This window comes from Fringilla coelebs, assembly GCF_963513975.1.
Source record: "Fringilla coelebs genome assembly, chromosome: 6".
In the NCBI taxonomy this organism is placed as follows: domain Eukaryota; kingdom Metazoa; phylum Chordata; class Aves; order Passeriformes; family Fringillidae; genus Fringilla; species Fringilla coelebs.
Genome location: NC_140034.1, coordinates 40,566,537 through 40,594,240, shown reverse-complemented (window position 1 = coordinate 40,594,240; position 27,704 = coordinate 40,566,537). Strand labels below are relative to the sequence as shown.

General features: G+C 44.0%; 1 protein-coding gene across 5 annotated transcripts in view; it reads left to right on the top strand.

Moving 5' to 3' along the window:
* Positions 1 to 226: 226 nt before the first annotated feature.
* TSPAN18 (tetraspanin 18) overlaps positions 227 to 27,704 on the top strand; it is a 129,829-nt gene continuing 102,351 nt past the window's right edge. Inside the window, exon 1 of one of the 5 annotated variants that reach the window (XM_084207915.1) lies at positions 227 to 248. The gene's annotated coding sequence lies outside the window, so the exon portion shown is untranslated. Of the gene's footprint in view, positions 249 to 9,858; positions 9,997 to 10,387; positions 10,567 to 11,585; positions 11,683 to 27,704 lie in introns of those variants that run through there. The other 4 variants (XM_084207911.1, XM_084207912.1, XM_084207913.1 and 1 more) reach the window with 4 other exon arrangements.

The following is a 27,704-nucleotide window of genomic DNA, read 5'->3' as shown; positions in this document are numbered from 1 at the left end:
ATCTCACTCAGAACACCTCCAGCTGCAGAGCATCACCAATGCCTGGGGGTAACTCCAGGCTTCTCCTTAGCAAACAGAAAGTTGAATTTTTCAGCCCCCAAGATGATGGACTGGTGTGAATCTGCTGTTTCTACAGGCAAGAGAAGAGCAGCAGGAAGGAGTGCAACCATAATTGCAGGCTGAAGAGGTGAGCACAGGGGAGCTGGGATTGCTGCAACCACCACTGCCAGACACCTGAGAGAGATCAGGTAGGTGAGTGCTGCATCTGCCCTGAATAACCCTGACCTCTGTCTGAGCAGCCACAGCCACAACCAGCCTGCCTTTGCAGAGCTCCCACAGAGATTAAGCAGGCACCATGGTGTCCCTGAGCTGTCCCAGGCAACTCTGTGTTTTCTTATTTCTGTGACTGGCATCACGGTCAAGCTGTGAATTCTCATCCGGCATAAAAGAAGAAAATCATGTCTGACTCACAGCAGTTGTTGAGATCTGGATTTATTTTCCAAGGCCTAGTCAAAGCTAGAAGCTCCTTGATTTCCAGGATCTAATGGGACTGCTATCCCCAAAGGACAAGTACAAAATATACACAATGATCAGCTGGATGACTGATAATTTTTAGCAAAAATAGTAAATAGCTAATTTTCTAAATTGTTGCTTATGGAAGGAGGGGTATTTTGTGAAATGCACACTGCCTGTCATGCTGAGCACTAAGCAAATACCACTCTTGCTTCATAAATGGTTGATGGGGTTACCAGGAAAAGTTACTTGTCAAGGGACATGCATTTACTCTACAGATTGGAAAGTAAGAAGGTTATATCTCCAGCTGATGTTCTTGTAAGTCAATTTGTGACCAAGTCCCTGATGACTTTGACAGGATGTGATGTGAACCTACAGCTTCTATTGGTGGCTGAGAGAAGTTGCTTCATTTCTACCACAAAAATCTCTACTGACCTTGACAGCAACTGATCTTGGATGACTGATAACAAAGAGTTTAGAACTAGATGTTTTTCTGTTTGTATATTTTTGTTCACACTCCTCTTACAAACTCTTTTCCTAGTTTCCATGAACTTCTCTCTCTCTGTGTTGCCAAAACATCATGTGTGCATCTGGGAGGCTTTCCAGCTTGCAATTGCAGAAGTGGGTCAGTCCTCACCCGTGCACATTTACAGTCTTTAGCAGATGCCCAGGCACTCAGCACAGCACTGGGAGAACTTAAGCAGTGCTGTCATAGCCTGTTGCTCTCAGAGGTTCACAGTATTGCCAGCCAGCATTAACTCTTACATTTGTTCTCTCTGACTGTCTGCCTACAGAAAGAGATCTTGCAATGATCGCCCAGCTAAGGATGAATTATTAATTTGAGATGCTGAAGGAGATTTGTGTCAGAGCCCAGCTTTGGACGGGTGACTTGCACAGAGCTTAAAAGCATCTCTAGCTCATCCCCCTGCCTCATTCTGCATTCTGTGCCATTTCTCTCATTGCCTCAGGGCAGAATGCTTCAGAAAGTTGGAGTGGGAATATTTTTATTCATCCTGTTACATGAAGTTAATCTCGTGTAGCAAAGCAGCTGTGTAATGTTTTGTATTAAATCTCATGTCTTCCCTTGGGTATGATTAAAATTCAGGTGAAGGGTTTCTTTAATTTTATTTTATTTCCCCCCTCCCAGGGTTCTCAAGGGGCCATTAGGCTTCATTCTTAATAGCTTGCCATCCCCTTGCCTCTGCTCGTCCTGCTGCACACACAACTGCACTTGTCTGACTGATGAAGGGTGAAGGCTCTTTAGTGACTTGTGCACATTAGTGAAGACATCTCTAGCTCAGGTGAGGGGATGGCTGCTCCCTGGCACATGGAATAAAGCCTTGGCTGGCAAATTCTCTATTTGCTTGATTATAGCCCTGAAACACAGCAAATCCCAGCTGGAAGGAGACCAGCTGCTCTACCAATACCCTGGGCTTCCCAAAACTATTGCATCATTTCAGTGGCTGTTTCCAAGAAAGGCAGGGTTTCCATTCTCATCCTTCCTAACATCTCATTATATCTGCTGCAACAGAGGGATTTGCCCCCATTTGTCAGTTTAAAGAGGAAAACCTCTTCTGACTTTTTGTGACCCCCATTCCTCTACTCACTCTCAGCTTTGTGTCTTTAGAACCAAAATGAGACCTCCTGGAAGGCAACATAGAGACCTGATAGTGAGGGAGGGTTATCACAGGCATGCACTGGGGAAAGCAAAGAATTAAAGAGCTTCAGAGGACACAGCAGGGCTGGAGATACTGAGAGAAAATGAGCCTAGAGAAGTGAAGGTGAAAGTAGGAGAGTGAGATGAACTGCAAAGGAGGAATATAGAAATGTACAGACTGGTTTGTATACTGCACAAAAGGAGCTAACCTGAGGGCTTGCACCACTTCTTCCACTCTGCACCTCTTCTAGAGCAACTGGAACCATCTTAAAAGCAGTGCTGCAGAAGTGGTTTGGGCAAACTCCTGCTTCCCTCTAAATTCTTGACTCTGCTGTACGGGATTTCAGGAAAATCCGGTTAACAATTTCTTCTTAAAGCCTTTAACTTTCACAGCCACCTCTGCAATTTGGTATCACAGCCAGGAGGATCAGAAAGTGTCAAAACATGGCAAGGTTGCACAGAGGGCCTGGTTACAACGGGAGGGAAGTGCAGGAAGCTTTAGAGGCTTTGCCAGGCTTCCTGCAATGCCCAGGTTTCAGGGGCTTGGTGGATCCAACCTTTTGGTGGACTGTAAGTCTGCAGGACTAGTCTTGCTGGTCTTTCAAACAGAATCTGGATTCTGAGTCCTCCCCTGAGGGTAGATCAGAATGCAGGAATCAAGAAGATGATTCTTTCCTCTTGCTTTGCAAGCTTTTGTGATGTATGTACAATAAGTTAAATGCAGTAGGTGGCCAAGGGCTACTTAGCTAAGAGAATGTGTCCTTGGCATTGTTTCATTGAAATCAGTCCAGTAAAACCAGGGGTGAAATTGGCTCCAACATTTAATAAATCCACAGTTTATCTCTTCCTGATAGGAAACAGCAGCTAATAACTCATGATGTTGTTTAAAACATTCATAGCAGGAATCAGTCAGATAAGTGACTCCCATAGTTCCAACCTGTGTTCCATGGTGGTCTACGAAGTCCACATTTTAAAGCTACAAAATAACATTATTTGTATAGAAGTTGTTCTGACTAATGAGTGCCTAGCCAATGAAAGGATTTTCATCTTCAGATAAAGAAAACTCACATTTGAAGTAACTGACAGAGGTGCAATCAAGTTTTGATCACAGATTAGGAGCCCAAAATTCTAATAAATCTAATCCTACTGCCCACTTGGCAAAATCACTGCATATTCCTGGCATTCATTTGCTCTCACTTGTAGAAGAGGAAGGCTGATTAATTAGTGCCTGGTGAAGGGTTCACAAGGACCATTAATTTTATGACTACATTTTTAAAAATAACTAAACTTGCCCTAGTACCGAGTCAGCCTCAATCCCACCATAGAGCATTCAGGAATTCCACAGCTCCCATGCCCTGCATGGCTGCTCTGTTCATTTACCAGTTCCCTTTTGTTGACAGAAGAGCAGGGCTGCCTTATGCACAAATGCACAAAAGGACTCTTGAGATCGAGGAAAAAAGAAGCAAAACTTGTTCAGTTTTTTTCCTGCCCTCACTGCATGTATGCTTGGAAGGGGTGTGAATGACAAGTGAAAAGAGGTCTGCAGAGAAGTACTATCTTTTATTATAGAAAGTAGCATATCTGAGAAAAACAACAGAAGCCTCAGGAAACAAAAGAAAGCTGTGTAGTTTTTGACAGCTATCCCAATGAGGTTATAGTAGCATCACCATCCCATCATTGCTTTGTAGTCTTGTCAGGAGATGTCATCTCCATTTGTCACTAGAGATCAGTTCAGATCTGGAAAGCTACATCCCACTTAGGGCACCGAATCTGATCATGAAAAATTCTGGGATCACGTGTGATGTCCAGCAACCTCCACACCATGAAAATTGACTGCCACCACTCCAAGTCATGCATTTTATAGCCTTTCTGAAATCATTTTACACAGCCATGAACATTCATCCTGGTGTTTAGGCATCGGACAGTTCAGTTTTCTGGATGTAATAACATTATATTTTGTGTGATGGTGGCAAAAACATTAGGTCCTTCCATGCCCAAGGTCATTATCTCAGCAGTCTCCCAGCTAGCCTGGTAGTGCCCATGTAAACTGAGATCTGCAGAATGGGGATTTTGCTGCAGAACCAACCCCATGCTACCTCCTTCCACCTAAGGAGGGGGATGCCTGCTTTGGAGTTCTGATGATGTGCTGTTTTATTTTTCTCCTTAACCACATTACATGTACTTCAGCAGAATTTACTTGGATAGGACCTTCTCCCAGTTCCAGGGGGAGCTATCACCACTTTTCTGGCTAGGGATCCCTTTCTACACATAGACATTGGAATCCTTTTCTTCAGCTGGCTCTCTGGAGGGAGTCATTTGGGGAGAAGGGAAGCAGTGAAATAGTTTGATGAATGGCATCGTCTTACATCCCCCAGGAGGATTCCATATGTTTTTAGCAGATGTTTAACATGTTATGGCAACACAACTGGCTGTGTTGAAACAAATTGCAGGGTGACCATCTAACTGTTGTCAGAAGTGAAGTTTTCAACACTTCTAGCTCCCCCCCTGGCAGTTCTGCTGCTTTCTTTAGATACCTGTGACCTCCATCCCACATTTTTAACAGGAAAATTGTGAAGAACTTTAACTGTCCAATAAGGTGTTATTTAATTGGAACATCTCAAGGAACAATAAACCCCGAAGCTATGTTTGTTATATATTTGAAGCTTAGTTTTTCTATACTTTTTCTTTTTTAAAGGAGAAAGGTGTTTTGTAAAATCTTATGAGAATAAAAATAGCTTCATGATTTTAGTGTCATCTGGAGTTTTAAAAATGCATTTGAGCCTCCTCCCTTTGTGTTATAAGAGAGATGCAAATGCCAAGAAAAGTCAAAACATTTGAGGATAGATATTTGTATGAGTAAGGCATTTGTCTGTGATCCAGGATCTCCTAGCTCATGTCCAGGAGCTGACACAGACCTCTAGTACTTCTTCAGCATTCATTTTTCCTGCTTCAATTTCCTGTTTGTAAAAGGGGATGACTGTTCCTATGTGTTTGTCTCTCTTGTCATATTTAAACATGTAAAGAACTGCAAGGTTCCCAGTATGGGGATCTCCATTTTGCTTTTTCTTTCTTAGTGAAAATTACTAAAAAGTCTGTGAGAAACAGAGTTAGTTTCCATAAAGGTTTCAAGGAGTACAGGAAAATCTCAGCTGCACATTTCAGAGGAAATGTGAATGCTGAGAATTTTCTCAAAATATACATAGTTGGAAATCTTGATGTTTTGGTTTAATCTCCATTTTAGAAAACTTATGGGGAAAAAAAACCACCAACCAAGGAGGGAATAAGATATTTTCTGTTGGGTTTTTTGGTTTGGTTTGGTTTTTTTGTTTGTTGGTTTTTTGGTTTTTTTTTTGGTTTGTTTTTTTTTTCCCCAGTGATTTACAGCTTTATCTGCTGTTAGCTGTGGAAATGGCTGTCATCTTAAATATGTTCATTTTGCCTTTAAAGTATCCCTTCAATGCTACATACTAAAATTTTTACAAAGAATTCTCTTAATTGAGATTTTTCTGGGCAGATTCCAAGGGTTTGTTCAGTCATTGCTGCTACAGTTTTGGGTTTAGGCACTGCTGCCAGTTCCTTTGTGTAATCTTACAACTTCAAAGACAAGGAAAGAGGGAGGTGAGCACGAAAGCTTTTAGGAAAATTATGTCTACCTATTTGAGTATCTCAGTGAGCATAAAGTGTTGTTCATGGGTTGGATCATCTTAGCAATAGCATGTCCCTTGCCCTGGAAGCCTGCTTCCAATCTTGTGGTCTGTCAGGCAGAAAGAGGTGAGGAGGTGATATGTGAAATAATGACAAAAGATGATTTTTCACTTTAGAAAAACATGCATGTATGTTACCATGTGATCAAGTGAATATGAAAACAAAGCTGGGAAAAATGAATCTGTAAATGAATATTCAAAATGCAGCTTAGTTCTCGATTTAAGAAACAAAAACAAAAACAACATGGCAAAGGGAGGGCCTGTGATATTTTTTTTTTCTTCAAAATGTTAGCTGTTGCTTGGATGAAAATGATTGGGATATGCTGATATTGACAAAGAAACCAACTCATAAACAATTTAGATTCAGTTTTCCCAGCTGAGCCTGGGAAAGCAAAACTGGGTTGAAAAATACACTGGCAAGGTTTTAATTATGATTTTAATAATGAAGCTTGAACAAACCTCTCGCTACCAGTACATCAACTGCCCCCTCATGCTGTTTTCCCAAGCCTGATGGAGGGGTCCTGGAAAAGCAGTCTGATGGCAGATGAGAGAACATACTGATCAGAGTAACTTCAGTCAGCACTGTAAGTGCTTGACATTTTGGAAAAACAAGATCTCTTACTTTGCTGTCTTCATCTGGGAGCAGGTGATCAGGTTCAGAGAGTCAGTTTGTCATCCTAAGCTCTTTGTGGCTGAGACCTTGTTTGTTTTGTGCTCTCAGAAGCGCCATTCGGTTTCATGGCAGAGTTAATAACACTGTGTGATTTCTACTGAGCACAGATTGCTCCTGGAATGTGCTATGGTTATCTGGAAATAGATTGGTACTCAGGTTCCAGCATGCAGATGCCAGAGAGTTTCCTTCTGCCCATCTGTCTAGGCAATGAGCTGGGCTGTGTGTCAGTCCAGCTCTAGGAATCACAGCCAAGCTGGATCAGGGTTATATTCCTGCTTTATCTGCCTTCACAGCAAATTGAGAAAGACATCAGTAGAAATACTGAGAGAGAATAATAGGAAAAGAAAGAGAGCAGTCTGAAGGCAGAGGAAGCAGGAGGAAAGCTGGGGAGGCCAGGGGAGGAAGGAACAGGGAAACTGTGAAGTTGAGAACTAAGATGTGGAGCACAGACAAGAAAGAATTCATAAGTAATGGGTGAGTTCTGTGGAGTGAAATTTATCTCAAAATCCATACAGTTAGACCTATGAGGAACCTGCCATGATTTGTTCATGGATTCCCAATATTGCAGTTTCTGCTGCTGCAAACTCAAGCCTATCAGAAGTGTAACAGAGAGGCTGTTTGGGTTGTGATACATATGATACAATATTCAAGGGACAGATCCTTCAGACAGTGGGAGGGCTGCAGCTCTAGGCCCTTCTGAAACAGGAGAAAGTGGCTTTAGTGTTCTGGGCTAAGCCATGGAACTCTTTGCTTGATCTGATTTCAAGTCAATAACCTATTTATCAGAAAACAAGTAAAACAGCACTCTCACATGTTGATCTGTCATAAAATTGGCTTGATTTGAGGTTGCTGTTATGCTTTAAGTTCACAGAGGATATACTATATTCTTTACACATAACAAAGAATGTAAACCCCAGCTCTAAATGCAAAACTCAGTTCAGTGCTGGCTGGGATTCACAAAGCAATTCCTTCATGACGGTGAAAGCACTATGAACTCGGGAAGCTAATTTTCAATAGTGGCCCCTTAAATTGCACAGTTGAGCATGTAAGAGCACTATTGTGCCTATGCTAGCATGTGGAAGATTTGAAAGCTGGGGTCACACACAGTTGACTTTTGTTCATTTACAAAACAGTTTCATAGAATCAGGATGGAAAACAGAAAACACAAGTCTTTGGACGCATCACCCTGCACTTTTTTTTTTCCCACAAAATTTTAGAATAATGATGTCACTGGAGGAGAAAGGGGTGGCAGTTGTTGGAAAAAATGCCAAGAGTGTCCCTGATGAGGAGAGGATCTTGTCTGTAGAATCTGGGGCTGTTTAAAACAGTGATGTTTCCACCAGAACTAAGCCCAGTCAGTTAACTGGAAACCTTCTGCATGAGATCTGAGCATTAGGCCCTAAAACAAGGGTAGGTGTTGGGCAGCCAGACAGATACACACACTCTTTCATGGCTTATTCACTGGTACAGCAAAATTGCTTGGGATGTGGGGTCCTGCAGCAGTCCTGGACAGTGCAGGGGTACACGTGTGAGATTGTTACAGAGGGTGCAGGGGGAGGACCAATGGACCCGGTTTGGCAGGTCTGTAGAGTAAAAATGTAATCTTTGCCTGAAAGAGCTATGATCTGCTGCTTAAGGGGCATGACAAGCCAGCCTCCTGGAAAATAGCACTGTGAGTCCTTTGCACAGGAATCAAATAAGGAACAAGGCTATTACCTCGTGTCACACTGTGTCTAATAAAGAAATGGAAATCCCCTACTCTGCCACAAAGACCAAGCAGAGCTAGGATCATGCTGTGTGACACAAATAAATGAATAGCAAAACAGAAATGGAAAAACATGGGCCCGAACATTACAAGAAAATACCAGACCCTGAAATGATTGCCTGTCTTAAGCAATAGACTATAACAAAACATACGCTTCAAATACAGTCTGGTTGTGTAATCTAGTTTTGCTATTACACAGAAATAGATTTGGGACCATAACTGTTAAATTCTATGTCTATCTCCCTATTTTTATTTCACATTAGGAAATAAAAGAAAGCCACCGCCAACAAATATCTGCACCTGGGGAGCTGTGTAACTGTTCATTACCAGATATATGGGGCATTAGCAGAGATTATGCAGGGATGCTGGCACATCTATTTTTCCTTTGCTTTGCACTGTTAGGCATTCCTGTTCTCTCTTGTTCTTCTACTCAGCTTTGGGGGTCCAAATCTGCATCCCCCATCTTCCAAAGCATCATGAAATAAGCAGGACTTCTTATCAGCACCAGGACACGTCTGTATATCACTTGCATGATCTGGCCCTTGTAGGATCGTTCTCTCTGTTGTTATGTAAGGACGTAATGTCCAATTTACTAAAGTCCAATTTACTAATCCTGAGCTATTGATTGTTATTGAGAGTAACAGTGTTACTTCTGCACTCCTTTTACTCAGTTTCTTTTGCTCCAACCTGGTAAGCACTTTCTAAGTATTAGGAACCGTGAAGAGTAGTTTTCCTAAGGGATAATTGAAATGAACCCCCTTGTGGATTCCCTTGTCAGATGCTGTTGGACTTGAAATACAGTCACTCTATGTGCAAGAGCAGTAAAAAAGATGACCTCTTCTAGACAGTTATCTATTTCTATGGAATCTGTAGCTGTCAAATGCTATTGATTTTTTTGACAGGCTCAGAAGTTATTGGTACGCACACACAGCACGCACCACACAACGGCACAAGCCTTATTTCCCTAGGCTTTACCCGGGTTGCGAACGTGGGCTCTTCCTTTGGTTTGGTATGCATTTTGGAAAGGCTTCCCAGTCCCTCAGTGCCATCCTTTGAAGTTTCTCCGGCCGATCTTTGAAGGCATTTCGGCAGCTCTCACTGAGGTACCGGAGAACGAGTGACCTCTCTCCCACCTCCCTGGTCTCCTCCTTTTGCGTCCCAAGGATCCCCCCGGTGCATCAGAAGCCCATTGGACGTTACCGGGCTCACCCTGCAGACGAGGAGCGGGCAGCTCTCCTTCCCACCGGTGCCTGCTGCGAGCTCAGCGGGCTCAGGGCTGCTGTCGGGTCCCAGGTTAAGCTGTCCCTGGGCCGCCCTGGCTGGGCTGCAATTCCCGCACCCCGAACGGCCGAGGCACGGTACGGGAGGGACGAGTCACCCCGGGCTGCTCTCGGCGGCTCCTGCCGAGGGCACCCGGGAAGTTTTCTGGCGGAGGAGAAGACAGACGAGAGGCACGGGCGGGCAGAGGCTCGCCCAGCCGGAGGGGCCGGGGCCGAGCCGGGCCGGGCGGGGGCGGAGGAGGGGGCACGGCCGGGAGGTGGAGCCGGCTGCGCTGGCGGCTCCGGCGCTCCGCGGCTGCCGGGCACGGGGCGCGCACGGCAGTGGGAGCCCAGCGCTGCCGGGAGCCGCCGCCGCTCGCTCCGGCCGGTCCGAGCCCGGGAGCCGCCGCCGCGGGAGCCGCCAGGTAACGGGCGGGGCTCCCTCCCCTCTCGCTGCCCGGCTGGGCGCGCAGATACACACACTCAGCCTTTCCGCGGCAGCCGCCTTTCCGCGGCTCCGGCTCGGCGCCCGCCGCCCCGCCGCTGACCCGGGACGCTCGGGCTGCCGCGGGGGGCTGCTCGCCCACCCGCCCGCTGCGCTGTTCCCTCGGGGGAGGGGAGGATGTGCGGGAGCGCCGTGACTCCCCGGGGTGCTGGGCGTGCAAGTTTGTGCGGCTGAGAAGCCAGCCCGCCCGCCAGCACCGCCGGAGCGGGAGCTGGGGGAGGGCGCCCCGGCTGCCCCAGCCAGCTGAACTCGCCCCGCTGGTAACACGTCTCCGGGGTCGGGCCTCGGGAGCGTCTTCGGGAGCGTCAGAGTCTGTCCTCGGTATTTCTGTATTCCGCTGCCTCCGCCCGACACCCCTCCCTCCGGGATCCCTCTTACGGTCAAGACGAGCGGAGGAGCCGGGGAGCCCGCAGGCTGTGCCCGGAGCGCCCTGCACTGCGTCTGTCGCGTGTTGGGGTGTGCCACCACCCCCGAAATTCGGATGAGGAAGGTGGGACGGTTCCCCGTGTTTCCCTTGTTTTTTACTTCGGCCAGGGCTGGGAGGAATTTTCTCTTTCACACTTTGCTGATCTCCCATCCCGCTACCCTGGGTCAATGCCCGCTCTTTAATAGAGATTTGTAGCTGCAGCAACATGTTAGCGAGGTACCACATGGGGGTTTTGTAAGCTGAACTGGGCACTTCAAGTTTTACAGTAACTTTTGTATTTAAAGGTTATAGTGAGTGCTTAAATAACATTTTTCATGTGTGTTGTACTTGGGCGGTTTTCTGTGAAATACGTTAGATAATAATAATTTTTTTTTCTAGCACTTCTCTCAGCAATTAGTAAGCTCGGCCTGATTACTGTTTGTATTTCTATAATAAGAGCAAATTTGGACACAGTTAATAGATTCTAGGGGCATAATTCGCTGAATAGCCAGTGGCTACCAAAGCTGGCTGGGCAGAAGTGTGCTGGAGATGGTTGTGTGCTTGACAGGGTGTATGCTAATTGTGACCATGGGTTTGCCTAGTACTTTTGCTAGTGGGTAAAAAGTTGGAGTTGTTAAAGAGTTGTCTTAATTTAACAGGATGTATGCAAGTGTTTGATGGATTCTACCAGTAAAATGTTTATTTTGATACTCAGTGGTTTTTGTAAGGAGCAGTAATTGTTCCGTCACAAAAGTATAGAAACAGAGCAAATAGTAGGGATGTCATTTGGAGAAGTAGGTACATTCTTTATTTTTTTCATAATTTGAGGGGAATCTTTCAAATTCGACTGTGTAGCATAATATACAGATACACTTCTTTATCATCTGCTTTCACTGAAGTATTTTTATAGTATGTTAAAATGATTCGAATGTTTGACCCTCCTTGGAAGGCAGTTAATGTTTCTGTATTTGTTGTGGCCGAGGTACAGCTTTTGTTGGCGCAAGCTAAAACACCATGTGATACAGTTGCCACGAATTCGAGCGTAGCGGGGCGAGGAGAAAGAAAGAGCTTTAACTTCTCCGAGATGTTGCAGACTGCCAGCAAAATCCACACAAAATTTCCACCCTTTCTGCGAGGCGGAGCTGTGCCGCCAATCGCTGGGCTCCCCGCGTGGTGTGTTTAAGCCTGCGGGATGCGCAGGTGAGCGCGGAGCTGCTCCTTGGGAAGGGCCGAGGGCAGAGCCCGCGGGGAGCGGGGCCGGGGCGGGAGGGCTCGGTTGGGTGATGCTGGCGCTTTCCACGAGAGGGCTTTCGAGCTGTGCCTGGCAGCGCCGGCCGCCCCTCCGCTCGCTCCTCCACACGGAGGAGCAGGATGGGCCGGGGGACGGCTTGCGCTCACAGGGTGTTTCAGATTTCCTTTGTAAATTATGGGGAAATCCCTTTATTGCCCCTGAGGTGTAAGGATAAGAAGTACTGGGAAGAACACCAGTCCTCAGTTTCCAGGCTCCCTTAAAACTCAGAACGATCCCAACAACTTAACTTCCCCGCAGTGGAAACCGAGAAGAGGCTGAGTGTGTTTCTCACAAAAGAGGAGAGGGGTTAGAGTGTGTTTGCATCCTCGTTGCAGATGATGGCAACGAAGTACTCTATCCTGCCGTGATCTCATTTTTGGCTGCTTTAACATGTATTCTACTTCTCAGGGTGGGGCTGGGTGAAAGGGAAACGGGAATCATTGTGTGAGTGCGAAATTGCTATCTGTGAGTCCTTTGCCAAGTTGTCTGTGCGTTAGTTCAAATAATTTCACACGCACAGCGTTGCAGGTCTGTTTTTAAAAGGCAGAAACTGTGTCTGTAACTAGTAATAATATTGCAGTTCATAAAACATGAGAAACATCTGTTACTGCGACTTCAATTTGTTTCTCTCTCCTTGCAATAACCGAGTTGACAGCTCAGTCAGGTTTAATGTCCTGTGCTAAACCTTTGGTCGTGTGTCCCACGGCTAATTGTGACTCACAGAATCAATAAACCCGCTCCTGCTTCTCTGCAGCGACTCAGCGGGGGAGTGGGAAGGGCTTCAAATCACAACAGCAGACCACGGGGGACAAATACGGGTTTCTGCAAAGCCAGGCCTATCGTGTGCCCTTGCCTCTTTCAGTGTGGCAGAGCTGGCTGGGGTCTCACTATTAGGGCTGAGTAAGGGAGGGAGATGGTCTGCACTGCTGTAGGGGCAGTATTTTCCCTCGGAGCACCTTTTGTCTTGCCTTAATCTATCCCAGGTTGAATTCTGTAGGCAGTTGAAGCAGAGCCATCTCATGCTTTGATGTGTGTTTGTTGGCTTTAGTATCTCATTCCCTTGCCATTTTTTTTTTTTATTAAGTTGGGTTGCTCTCTTTCCACCCCACCTCCCCAAACAAAAAGAGTTAGAACAGAGGCAAAATGTGAATGAAGTGACTTTGTATTTTTTGTGAATGGGTTTTCTTGCATTGCCCCTGCCTTCCTTGCTGCCTTCTGTAAGATCATTTCATAATTAAAATATTATGACTGTGCTTATGGTAGCCCTTCACTCGTGGCAAGGATCCTAATTTGACGTCAATGAAAAAAATAGTAGTTTCTGGCATAAGGGCAGATGACATTTCATCAGCTAGTGCATGCCCATTTTTTTTAAACCACAGTGCTAAGACCATATGGACAGATAATGAGTTTAAGCTGATAAACAGCTTACAGATTTGCCCAACTAAAGGACTTTCTTCCTAGAAAACACATTTTCCTTTAAAATAAATAATGAAGTTCCTGTGTTTTTATTTAATTATCTTGAGTCCTGTCTGTTCTCACCAGGCTGCAGGAAAACAGGCACAACTGCTCTGGGGACAGCAGCTACTGGATTTATGGGCCTGTAGGTCTTAGAGGAGAGGAAGGACTTGAAAAGAAAAGTTCAGATGCTACAAAATTGAGGCCTAAAATATCTAAAAAAAGCAGATGGTGGTCCAAGTTGTATTTAGAGAGTTTCCTGAGGTAGCGCATAGTTCTTGACATCTTGAATATGAGTCATTGCATGAGGTGGTAGCAGGTCTGAGGTCTGTTTGGGAGTTATAATTAAAACAGATGGATATCTGTACTCCTTGCTAACCCTGTGAGGCTGCTGAAGCAGTCCTTTCCTGGGAATACTCTTGCGAGACAATCCCTGCTTTTACTTTCTCAAGAATCTTTGACTCATTTCAGTATGATTTGTTTGTTTGTTTGTTTAATTTAAACTGACCAAATGATCAAATAAAATGGATCATTTTTTCTTGGTTTTCATAGGGGGAAAAACCCCACAAGTGTTACAGTGAGAGTTGAAAGTAACTTATTTTGGGAAGGGGTGGTCTTTAGTTGTCACTTTAAAATAATGACTCAAAACCAAGCAGTGTATTTGCAGGAGAGGGCAAAGCCTGTGTGTTTCTCCCTCAAGAGGCATAGAAATGAGCTGTTTCAGATCTGAAAGTGCTCATTCCCTTTTAAGCTGTTTCTTACATGTTCTCTCCTTTTCTTCTTCTTTTTTTTTTCCCCCCTGGAAAGAATTATTAATTTTAATTGGAAGTGGCAAATGAAGGAAGAAAATAGTTGCACAGAAAAATCAGTACAGACTGATTTTTCAGTCCATTCTTTCTCATGCTCCTTATTCCTTCTAAAACTTCAATGTTTTGTGTTGCCCCTTCCCTTCACACTTCTCAGCACTGGGAAGAAGATGGACTTTAATTGTATTTCATTTGAGGATATATTCCAGATGGCCAGAGCTTAGCTTTCCAATGGTCACTGCTGCCACACTGGTAACTGATGTGGCAGCCAGGTTCTATTTGGTCTTACCTTAGTTCATGACTGCTCAGTCCAGCATTCCTCTTGTGTCCATTACTTCCTCTACACCCACATTTCTTATTTTCTTTTCACTGTTCTTTCAGTCTTGAGATTCCAAACTGGTGAATGAGTTAACTCATCCCCTGGGAGTTTCAGGGGATTCAGGTGAATTCAGTCCCACCAAACAGTCCACAGGTCTCCTCCCCATCCAATCTCTTGTCTTGGAGCATTTAACAGCTGCTTTGCTGTTTATCATTTCTGCATTGGTAAATATCTGTCATGGGCTAATGCAGTGTGAATCTTCTGAGACTGGAAGAAGTGGCTGTAGGAAGGCAGTGCGTTGATCTTTTTCTGTTAACCACACCATCTGCTAAACCAGTTTGTCGGCATGTTTTTATTTATTTTTGCACTGATAAAATTTAAAGAAACAAGCTATTATGAAGATGTTTTGCTCTTACAATGGGATTTGCTTCTGCGCCTCTGCCACCTTCTCTTCTTTACCAACGGGCTGCCCTTCACTGGTCCTCCTCAGAGCTAGAGGCAGAGTCTCACCATCCTGGTGAGCTGTGTATGTGCGGGGTGTTTTGGATTTGAATTGCCTCTGCAGGTGTCTTGGTACAGGCAGCTCTGGGTGCCTGATCTTAGGCACCAAGTGCCTAATCAGAATGTTTCTTTTCTGGTGGACTGATGTGCAGCAAATACTGTGTGACAATTGAGAGTAGTCATGCGGTGTCAATTTATCTCCACCAAGTTAATTTCAAAGAAAACCATAACCAGTATCTTGTCATTGTCCTCAGAGATGTAGGAACTGGGGTCCTGACTGTCATGGGTTTTTAGTAAGGATCTTTTTTCTGCACAGAAATCTTCCTGACTGTGTAGTCCTTCCAGCAAGGGCTCCAATGACTGATAAGTCTCTGGGGGTTCTTGTATTTTATGCTTTATTGATTTATTTATTGCTATCAGGATCTTCCCTTTGCTATGTATTTACTAAATAAACCTGGTCTAAAATGGAAGTTTCCTGTTTCTTGAGAAATAAATTAAATTGACTGTAGAAGAGTCAGTTTTTAAACTCAGATGGAGTTCAGACTTTTTTAGAACCAGTCTATCACTTCAGGCAGAAAGAGAGGATGCAATTGATGAAATAAGTAGTGCTGAAACTGAATCTTATCTGTGTGCTTGATATTACTTGGTTATCAAAATGCTGCATTATTATGTGAATTAGGGTTTAGGTCTGAGTTTGCTGAGTAGCTCAGCTTCTGATTGACTGTGTTTAGTTCATCTCTATTCCTGCTTTTCTTGCCCTCATTTAGTTGGTGCATAGCTGTGTTAGAGAAGGACTTTGTTGGGTCATCTGTGGTGCCTAGTGTGATCTGGTTACTGGTTACTCTTCTGGAAGCAGTACAACCAGTACCCTCCTTACTCCTGTTGCTGTGGTGCTACTGTCAGGAAACAACCTTAGAGTGGTTGTTGATTCCAGGGAAGTGGGACTAAACCAAACTGCTAATGTGAAAAGTCGTGCAGTACAGTAGTGTTAATAACAGCTATATTTTCTCAGACTCCTCACTCGAGCTGTAAACAGCTTTAAACACATCTTATGCCATCCCAGATGTCTGGAAAGAGGGCTGGGATGGGGTATGGGCCTGTATGGCGACTTGTTGGGTCAGTGTCACAGCTGGGCAGGGGTTCAGGAGCTCAGAGGCCCTGGCTGCAGCTGGGGTTATGTGCACTGTGCATGATGACTGTGCCGACTGTTTCTGCAGCTCTGCGCTGCTCCTAAGGCTCAGCACTGAAACTGTAATGCTAGCAGCTTTCTTTTCGTGGCCCAATGCCCAGTTTGAAGAAGGGTGATGTTGGTCATGTTGCTAGACGTACATATTTATGGCCCTGTTTCATCTGTTGAATTTAATCTGTTGGGGTATTTTTAACATTATTATGGAAACAGTTACTATATTTACTCGTTACAGAAAGCTCAGTGTAAGACAGTCTATACTGTAAGACACAGTAAGAGAGTGTTCTAGAGTAATAAATATTGCACTAAATTATGGTGTCTACACTTCTTCAGAAAAAATGGCCCAAATGAACTGACTGGCAGTTTGCCTGTTCCTGAGACATGGACCTCACAGGGCACTGAACTGGAACACTCTATGCTGGGAAAGCAATGATAGAGTTTGTTCTTGGCACATCTCATTTTCTTGTGGAGTAAAAATAAACCAGATCTTCTTGTACAGAGGGATCTTGTGCCTGTACTGGGCTGCTTTCTCAGGCCTGCTGAGAACCTGTTTCCCATGGAAGTCTTTGTGACCTGTGGGCATCTTTCAGATGAAGTCCTCAAAACCTGTTGCCAGTATAAATGAGGCAATGGGATTTCCACTGAATGGAAATTCGGTGGATTTTGGAATGGGATTTGCTGCCACTGTTGTTGATGTGTTCGTTTCTGTGGTCATTTGAAACCGGAATGTGTTCTAATGTTAGCCTTGCTGATAAAAATTGATGGAGCCTAATGGTGATAATAATGTGCTGGGTACAACATGGACATGTATGAGAAATAATGGCAAATAAAGGACTGAATATCTCAGAATGTCATTGAGAGGGGTGAACTTTAGATATGATGTATTTTTGAACTGCTGACTGCCCTTTTTTCCTGTTAATGTCAGAGGAGATTCTCAAAGGTTGAGGAGCTTATTTTGTGTTGATCAACAAAACTTTTCCTTCCGATGGGAATACGGCATGTAATAAGAATATTCTAGAGTTGCACCAAGCTGGATTTCAGAATAAGATACAGGAAAAACTGAGAGAGAATCCTGGAAGTGCTTGAGGCACAATGCTGGGAGCACCAAAAGATCTCTTTGCTTTGGCAGCCTGAGAGTTGACAATGTAATACCTTGCTGATGTGACAAATCACTCTGGGTTCATAGGATTGAAAAAAACCTGCAAAACTGATAAGGATTTCAGCTTACAGTGATGCTTTGTTCATTAAGAACTGTTTTTCTTCTTTTAAATGTTAAGGGAAACATCAGTCAGGAACAGCATTCTGATACGATTAAGAGAGAAAAAACAGAGAAGACACAAAACAAAAGAAAAAATCTAGTTAATCCAGCCAGTCTCTTGGAAATCTTATTCTATCTCCTTGCTGTGCTGAAGGGAGCAGAAGATTTCAGGCTTTGCATTTTGTGTGTTCATATTTTGATACTGCGCTGGGGAAGGTTTGGCAGGAGAAGAGTCAGATTTAGTTTAAAAACATTAATTTTCTTTGTTAATGCTGCTGCAGATAGTTCCAAGTTTCAGTTTATAGTGGATTTCTTACAGTATTTCTGTAATGTGATGCTCTTTGGGAAGTGCTTTGAAGCTCTGCACTAGCCTTGGGGAGCAGAGGGCTTTGGGAGGGGGGTTGGACTCTCGCTCCCAAGCGCTATCACGGATTTTACTGCTCAGAACTGAGGTGGGTGAATGCCAGCATTCCTAACATCAGCCTGCTGCAGACACTCCTGAGCTGTGGGAAAGTTGCATTGCTTTTCTGAGCATCTGTTTCACCAGCTGTGAAAATGAAGACAGTACCCTCAGCACTGAGTATGATGAACGCTCTTGTTAGCTAATCTTGCTAAAGTGCATTGGAGCTGTGAAGCGTTGTGGGCTGTTGTTTGAAAGCGTGAAGGTTTAAAACGCTGTAAGCCATGAGCTTGCATCTTTGTTAGGGAACAGAAGTGTCAACTGGGAGACCTTTGGCAACAGGCACAAAGGGTTTGTGGCAAAGAGGAGAAATTTTCCTGTAATGGAGGGACATGAGTGAGAATTATGCCTCTTTCTAACCTGTTACACAAAATATAATGGATTTATTTGGAGCTTTATAAAGCACCCGTCCAGGGCTGGATTTTTCCCTAACACCAGTTGCATTTCCTTTTGCTGTTTTTGCAGCCCCCCTCTCCTCCACACACTTGCTTTTTATGATCAAAGCTCCATTCCTTAAAGATATGCCAATGCCTTGTAATAATGCTCAGAAGGTCCCCTATGGACAGAAGTTCTGATTAGACACTGAAGAATTCTTTAATTCTCTTCATACCTATTAATGCTAGGAACATTGTGCTGATAAAAAGTGTGGCTTTTCTTCCCATTGCTGTTACTACTTTTTCTTTGGCTCCCCTCCTCCCCAGACACTGCCCTTATTCTTTAAGCCTTCGCATTTTCTTGTCTTGTATAAACTCGGTTCCTTGGTTCTTGCTTTCAATTCATTCTTTTATCTTCTACAGCACTCAATGAATGCTTAAAAATAATAAATATTAATAATAGGGCCCTTTGAACCAGCAGGTTCTTTGCAGCTTAAACTCACCTTTCCCTGCTGCTTATCCCCTATTAGAAGTTGCTATAATCTGCAGATTGTAGCTGTAATAAATTCTGAAGCAGTGGCTGGGTTTGTGACAAGCGTAGGATTATAGCTCCAGGTGGGGAAGTGGCAGCAGGAACAGAGAACCTCAAAGGCACAAATATGTTGTTCCAGTTGAAATATTCTTAGCAATAAAGGAAGAGAAGCCAACAAAATTTAGTGTGGGAATAGAGCTACTTATCTAGGTTTCCATGGAGTGTCAGTGACCTATATAGGGTAATCCTGTACTGCACATAAAAAAATGCTGCGTTCAGAAGTAGAAAAACATTCTTTCTGGAGAACACAGTTTAAGAAGACTGCACCTTTGGAGATTCTTTCAAGCCATTTCATAGGAAGCGTCTTAAATTAGCAAGACAAACTATGGCATACATCTGTGGTATTACTGTGTTTGCTTTGAATTCCTTGTAGAGACAGGTTTACTACTCCTTAGAGCTACAGAAGAAAAAGATGCTGTCTGCCCCCCGTGAGTAAAATTGACCACATCATGTACAGCCCAGGCTCCAAAGCTTTTGCCACACACACACACACACACGCATGTACGTGCTCTTTTGGATATCAGCAGCATTTTTACAGTCCCAGACTAAGGAATGAATAAAGTAAACATGAACAGGGAGTGTGAGGTTTTCCCACCATACCTCCTTCCCTCTGTTTAACAATGCAAGCTCCTGGAGCAGGAGAAAGTGACAGAATCCTGAGTTGGCAGGGCAAATTTTATGAAGCTTTATTTGCTTCTTTTACACCGTGTTGCAGTGGCCCTACTCAGGGGAGACAAACTGTTCCCAAACAGAATCTCTGTTGGGTGGGTTGCTTCCAGGCTTGTGTCTTCAGCAGAAACCACTCTGGTTGCTACTTGAGGCTAGGACTGGCTAGGAGTCTTCAAGGAAACAATTTGCCTGCAGAAGATGCTGATTTATTGAAACCATCACTGCTTTGTGGGAAAGGAATTGTCTCCACTCGGTTCTCCTCGGGTGAATTTCTTGCATACAGGATAGAATTTCTTAGTCAAAACAGATAGGAGCCAAGTGGTTTGGGTCTTTTACCTATGCTGTCAGGGATCCAGAACAGGGTCCTGAGACCAGGTTTCCTACATGCCAGAAATACCAATCCTAACCACAGGACGGCTGCTCTAGAGCACATGTGTTTATGTATGAAGGATTCCAAGGTATATTCCAAATTTTCGTCCCTGTGTGAAATAAAAAAAATATTCCAAGTCTCAAAAAATGGGGTTCCCTCCAAAAACTGAGTTCCTATCCAGGTGCCCTTGTGTCTTCTTCAATGGTCTTACTGTCTTTCCTCACTGGTTCTGCAGGTTTGTGTCTCCCCTGGATGTGCTCTTGTGGAGTGGGGCAAAGAATCCCAGGAGACCCTGGCAAAGCAATCAGCTTGTCAGTGACAGGAGGGGAAAGACTGAGCCTGAAGCACTGCTGGTGTGTTTTGTCAGGGTCAAGGCTGTACAAGGATATATAGCTCCTAAACCACTGCTGCCTCTGAGGAATATTATTAGAGAATCAACTTGAGCAGCCAAGGAAAATATAGCTGAGCACTGCTGATATGTTTGTGCATGGGCCATTGGTGTTGGGCAGGGTAGGAAAAATAATGCTTGGGGCAAGAGAGGAGCTGCTTGGAACAGCATGAAACACTCCTGTGCCGGTCTGATTGCAGCCAGCTCACAATCAGACCAGCACATGGTTTCAGTAATAGGCTTCTTTCTTCCAATTTCTTCTTTGTGTTTTACAGAGAGGAGGAGAAAGTAGTCCTGTCTTGATCCCTTCTTAATTCTCCTAGGAGAGCAAGGAGATAACAAGAAGAAAGTCAAGAGGGGATCTCAGCTAAGCTGGGTGTGTGCTTAGCGAGGGTGTTTGTTCTCTGTGGCTGTGCTCTGTACCGCCAAAGGTCTGAATCTGGTTATTCCAGGGCAGCTCAGCTCCCTGAGCCATGATGTGCTCTGTCCTGCTTGGCTGCCAAGGGGACATTTCACGGGATCCCTCTGTTTGCAAAATTGAGGCGCACACTCCAGTTCTGATTATATGGGAATGCCCCTCTGCCTTGACTTTGTATTTTGTTCTTGCTGTTTTTAGAAAAGGGAGCAGAAAAGGCTGAGGGTTGAGGCTTCATCATCGCACAGAGAAAGACAAACCACTCCTCTTAAAGGCAAAAAATTCCAAGCCCTTGCTGTGTATTTGAGGTTTAAATAATGGGAGTTTCCTGTTTCAGGGAAGCCAAATTCATCCTCAGATGGCCTCCACTAACCTGCTTTAAGAAGACTTGTGTTCATCTTGTGGTAGACGAGGAGTCTGAGCTTGCCCTTTTGGTTTCACCCCTTCTTTTCCTTCAAGTTAAATTAGGAGGCATAAGGTGTGTTTATAGCACACAGAAGCAGCAGAGGAAGGCCTGACCTAGTGGAAATCAGAACCAGGATTACCATACAGCTTTTTTGGATGCAGCATAGCATTTGGATCCACAACAGCCAGCTCTGGCAACCATAATGCCAAAGCAGTCCTGGATGTGAGATGAGCTCTACTGTGTCTGTCTGCAGAGATGCAGACCTCAGATACAGAGTGTTTGAAATAATAAACTAAAACACCATAAGCCTTTTTTTTATGGTTTGGTGCTTTTTCTTGGTTTGTTGGGATTTTTTTTTTGTTGGTTTTTTGTTTTGTTTTGTTTTTTTGGTAATAAACAGGCAATACTTATCTTAAAATATGACAATAATATCTTAATATGTTTTCGCAAAAAATTGACCTAAGAAAATATTTCTCTTAAGTCTAAGACCTCTAGGATTGAAATGAGAGCAGATTTTTAGTCTTGCTTCTGTCTTTAGTCATCAAAGGAACCTTTAAAGGAACCTCTAGGAGGCTGATTGCTAAGACTCCATAGATCCCCAGGAAGACAGAGGTAAGCTGCTACCTTTCTTCAGAGCCTTCAGCTGTGAGCCTGTTCTCCCAATGATGGCTGTAATATGAGGCCTTTTTAAGGACTGCACCTTTTGCCCTATAAAGTCAGTTTGCATCTTCTAATCACAGAATGACCTGACTACTTTGCATCCATTTCATGTCTAAATTCTGCCCATTTTTCAAGTATACCTAAATTATTGGGAAAAGCAAGCTATTGATGTAAGACTTCACTCTTTGCTTCTGAATCAGGGGTGGTGAATTTAAAAAAAAAAATAGGTTAGTCTGAAAATAGTTCCAGCAAGCTGAAGTCTTAGATGTATGATTGAGCCACGCTCTACATTTGTCCTGTTGAAATAAAGTCAAGTTGAAGTAGGATAGTTTTGTAAAGGGTTTGCCATAACACAGGGCAGGGCTGCATGCTCCAACTGTTCCCTGAGACTGGCTGGCAAAGTCCTTTTTGTGGCTGGAGCTGTATTCTCCTGGATTTCAATGTCACTGCCTAGGAGTTTTCACTGAAAGCTGAAGGAGCCCAAGAGAAGCCATGTAGTGGATCTGTTTCCCTGAACATCCTCCGAGATTGCATCTGTAGACTGTGCTTTAACAAGGAGCTACAATCTTCACCTGTAATCTTTGATTCTTTATGGAGTGCAACAGTGTGGAACAGGACCCAACACTGATTTTTTTAAATGGAATATGATTAAATGAAAGACTGCTTGAATCTGGCTGTCTTGTAGCTTCATAAGTAACTCTTCATAGACAAGATTTGTTTCTTCCTTTCCCTTTTCTGTTCTCCTATCCCTGAGCTTTATTCCTTGAGATGAATTCTGCCTAAGTGAAGCAGGGATTTGTCCAGATACACTATTGTCTAGCAAGGAGGTGGTGAAACAGATGCAGTGTTGGAACTGATGATAAGGTAATTTTCTCACCCTTCCAATAACTGCAAATGTGTTTGAAAGAGGATTCACAGTGCTGGTAGCATTTGGTGCTGTGTGTGCACCCTGAGATAGAGATCAGAGATTGCCTCTGGATAATGGAACAGAGCACTGTGCCTGCAGGAACAGATTGGGCAGGCATCTGAACTATCCCGGACTGGCCCACCAGAATGAGTCAGTTGCTCAGAAATTCTCTGGCAGATGCAGCCTCTCTGTTTCATGTCACAGCAATTATCTACCACTTGTTTATTGAGTGTCTGTGTGGTCCACATTATCTGAACCTCTCACAGTTGCAAATGGCTTGTATCTTTGTAGAACCTTTCTGAGGCAGAGAGTTCTCATTTTACTGATGTAAGTGAAATCTAAATAACTTGCTGAGGGTATTATTGTAACACACTAGAAAATAACAGAATAGCACCTATCCAAATTCTGCTCCTAGGAAAGATAGCTCAGATTTAGAAAAGGGGGAGGGAGTATTTCCTGTGTCATAAGATCTTTCCCAGCTAGATTTATCCCTAATAAATGACTTGCTTTGCTGCGCTCTTGGAGCTAAATGTCCCAAGTAACTCAATGATATGTTGCTAAGGCCTTTTCTTCTTTTTGCTGTGTTAATTGTGCATCTATTAAATTTGGATAGGACAACTTTTTCTATGGAAATGAAGCTCTATTTGTAGGGTGTTTGGAGTTTTTTTGCAGGGGGAGGTTAGGGGCAAGGCTTGGTTGATTGGTTTTTTCTCATAGAAAATAAAGATCTTCTGAAGTTTTAAGGAAGAAATGGAGTTAGGGGTGGGGAAATTTTTACCTCCGCCAAAACAGTCAATATTTCATGGTTTGGGATATGCCCTAGAGTGTGGGACACTACAGGTGGTAGTCCTGAGGTCTGAACCTTCTTTTCCTCATGGTACTGCAGTGCATTCACTGCTACTCTTTCTTTCTTTGGAATGTCAACTTCGTGCCTGTTAAATTTCCTTAGAAGTGTGCAGAGGTTCATAAGAAGCATTTTCCTTTGAGCAGGCTGGATTTTCAGACTGTTTTCCTCCAAAAATGGTGTTTGGGAAGAGCACATTATCAGGCCTAATAGCCCTTAACAAGTTAGTGACTCCCTGAGTCCTGTGCTTTAGTGGTGTCTGAGGAGTGATGTGGTCCTGAAGCATCTGCCTGTTTTCACTGCAACAAACCTAATCAGAGCCACAAAGCGAGATGGCCTCTTTCCCTGCCCCGAGGCACTCCCGGGTGCTTCCTTGAGAAAGCAATTTGCTTTGGAGTTATTAAAACAGCACATGCTGTAAAAAAAAAAAAAAAAAATAACATCCCAGGCACAGGTGGGGAGCTGCTGAGTATTAATGCCAGTTGTGCAGTTCAAAATCACAGCTTTGTTCTCGAGATTGTAATAGTGTTAAAAAATTCAGCCTTGATCTTGATGAGAGCTCAAGTCCCTGAGCTTGAGTGGAATCAGGGTCAAGGTTTTTAATTTGTTCATTCTTCAGAGATGCTGAGCACCCTCTGTGGCAGCTGAAATTAGTGGGAGCTGTGTGTGCTCAGCATTTTGGAAGGAAAACAGCGTGTGCATGTGTTGTGAGCTGTGATGTACTGAAGCCAGGATCTCTAGGGGTTTGCAGCATCTAATAAGATGCCCCCTACAGTTGTTTCTTAATTAAGCCCCAGACACCTTACATGGCTTCTCTTGAACTTCAGGACTCTGCTTTTCTTGAGCATATATGAGACTTCTAGCCTGGCAACTCCTTGGAGCTTTCTATTAAGGTATTAAGGGGAGGAAAACCAGTTGGTTGCCTCAAGCTGAGGAGGAAATGCTAGACTTGAAGGATTATCTCAGTGCAATGAATTTTAAAGACTTTTTGCTATACATGTGTGGAAAGCTATCAAAATGCTAATGGTTCTGCTGTCTTTTTTAACCCTTTCAATATATGGAGCTGATGGAAGGGGAGTGAGAATTATGATATTCTACTGGAAAAGGACGGTTCAGTCAGAAATTAAGTTTTAAGTCGCTTTTCATCGGCTAGCCACTTCTCCCAGTGATAAGGAGGAGTGATGCACCCATTGTCTGGATAGACCAACTCTGTATGAACAGCTGAGCCCATCTGCAGGTGTGGTGTAGGTCAGGTGCAACCAGCACCCTACAGGAAAGGCTGACAAACTCACACTGGTGCCCTCCTGCCCTACCCCCTTTGTGGGACATGCCTGCAGTGCCAGGAACACCTCTGTTGTGGGGGATGCCACAGCAGCTCATCCAGTCATGCACGTTCCTGAGGGCCCTGGGATGGGATGGATTTATCTCCTCCCTGCACAGATGGAACACCAGTGTCCTACAGCAGCACAGAATACTGTGTTTCACCAGGGAGACTCTGATTCTCCTGGGTGCCTTGCCTCACCCTCCTAAGCCAGGGAGGACGTGGGCTCCAGGTGGACACGCAGGTTAGGAATGTTTTCTCCATGGCTGCCCTGAGCTGGGCAGCAAGGCTTGTCTGAGGCACTGAGCAGGTGTTGTGTTTGCAGGTTGCAGTGCTGGGGCTGCTCTGCTGCTGCTGCCCTGGCTGTGCTGGTGAAGTCTGTGCAGGAGCTGCTGTTCCAGTTATTTAGGTCTTTGGCTGAAGTTTTTGACCTGTTAGGAATATCTCATTCAACTCTACAGAGATTCTCTTAAAGTTCTGCTTTGGAACCACGTAAGTACTTGGCTAGCCAATGCTATAAATGGCTGAAATTATGTATCATTAGACTCTGGAGACTCAGTCATTCCTTTAGCTGTCTTGGAAATATTTTAGAACAATGGATCTGTCTGTGCTTATCTTTTTAATCAGGACTAGCCAGGCAATTTTAGCCCTCAGGAGAGCCCAAATCACTGAACTGCAGGACTATCTAGGCCATTAAGCTTATGGCTTTCAGGTTTCTGTGAACCTGTAATGTTGTTTATTTATTATTTTTAAGGCATATTTACTGTTAAATAAGAGCTGCAAGCTTGTTTCAAATCTTCAAGGCATCATTATTTTCCATTTTGCAGCTGAAGTGTTGGGTGGTTGCTGCTTTGGGGGCAGGAGCAAGGGCAGGCAGTATGGAAAGGATTGCAGCAGGGATTTGTTTGGGCTTGGGACTGAGGACACACTGGATGGAGCAAGGTAAAGAGAGCAGATAGCAGTGAGACACTGTGGAATAGGCTTTTCCTTTCTCATTTGGCATGAGTTTGTTGAGGTGTTGTATAGCTTGGGGCATCCTAAAGTAGAGTGGATAGGACATTTGGGAAGCCAGATTTAGAGAAAGCTGTTTTGTTCTAGAGAAAGCTGATTGTTCTAAATAATATGAAGATATGGCAGGTGCATTATCATGGTGCACTAAGCATCATGTTGACCATGGTTTCCTGTTTGGCTTTCAGCAAATTTATTACTTTAGTCAGAATGTGTGTGAGAAGAAATAGCTCTTCAGCCCATCCCCTTGTATTTTTCCCCATCATAGACAGTTACAATTCACTTGCCAATCTCATGTATATTAAAAGCCTGTTTTCAGTGGACTCTTTTTTCTTTAATTCTTACATTTCTCAGTGGGTGGCTTTAGAAATTGCAAACAATATTTTTTAAATGGGAAATTATTCCCCCTGAAATTTTTGTGATCACTGGGGAAAAAACCTCTACCTTTTCCTAATTCTTATTTCTCACAAAAAGTGCTTTTCACCTAATTTTGAAAATTTAAAGTGGCACGAATAACCAGGTGTCTCTTAATGTGTCCATAGTTGGTTTGCAGACATGAATTTTAAACTGCACAACTTCTTTGCATTTTCCATTTGGGTTTTCGTGTGTGTGAAGAGAAGGGGGCTTGAGCTGTATTCTTCCACCACAATCCCTCCTTCCATGCTACAAGATGAAGGCTGGCAGTGGGAAAAGTAGGATTTACAGTGGAGTGTAAGTAGATGACATGTCAATGTCACTTCTCTGATTAAGAGTGCAGGTAATCTCTGCAGATTAAATGCTAAATACAAATGCAAAACAAAATCCTCTGCTATGTCTGGAGAAACGTGCCATGCAGAGTCAGGCTTTGGGATGAGCCTGTGAAGAAGGTTGCTGGTCTAGCCAAAGGGGCAGTGGGATATGCAGGCATGGTTTATAAAGAGTTTTTGGAAGGGAATGGGGCACTCTCTTTGATAGATGGCTCCTGCCTTTTTTTTTCTCTTTTACACGCCTGCATCGTTCTAAAACCATAATTCTCCTTTCTTTTGACCGCATGGGCAAAGAGGGGGTGTGGAAGGGCTGGTTAACAGCAGCCACAGTCTTGATCTTGCAAGTTGCCATCTTTCAGAAGTTGGCTGTGGATTCTCTGCATGTTCTAGTCTATGTTTCTGAGGTGAGAAGAGCTGTAGGAGATGCAGCCATGATGGTAAACAGGCAAAGTTCTGTTTGCTCACACTGGCCATGTCTGTGCTCTCCTCTCAGAGAAACTGAGATGCTTTAAAGCATTGGAGTTGTTGTGCTTTGAAAGATTTCAATCTTCAGTGTAGCAATAATTATTCCCACCAAGAGTCTTTGTATTTCCAGATTCCCAGGAATGAAGATACCTTACCCCAGGACGTGTAGCAGCATGATGGCTAGAACACCTTCTGGGAAAGAGAAAGTTCTCAGTTCAAATATTGGCTTGAACTTTAGGCAAAAAGTCTATACAAACCAGCCTGCAGTATTCCAGAAGCCAGGCTCAGTCAAATTACTTGTTGGATGAGCTGTGGTTGTTGTCCATGTGTGTGGTCTTAGCCCATGGCAAATGAAAGGTAATGCAATTTAACTAAGCTCTATCACTGCTAAATTAAATTACCTCACATCATCTTCAGAGGATGAGCATGCACATGGAGAGCTACCACAGCTCAGCTGGTGCTCAGCCTACTCTTACTGCAGTGCACCACAACTTTATTGGGATCTCCACTGGAGGGTCCCAGTGGGCAACAACAAGTAATGGCCAGTTGCAAGGAGAAGGAATTATAGCTGTGCCTCCATTTAGAGAATATAGTCCCTAAATCCCATCACATTTTTAGTTTGGGAAGTTCAGGTGGCTGATTTTGAAGTTGGTGGAAAGAGAGGTTTTCAGCAATTACTGTAGTTACTAAAAAAAAAAATAAATTGCCATTTCCAGCAGATATTGGCTCCCTTGCCTGTAGGGAGGTCCTTTAACTTGTAACAGGCAGTGGTGCCAAATAC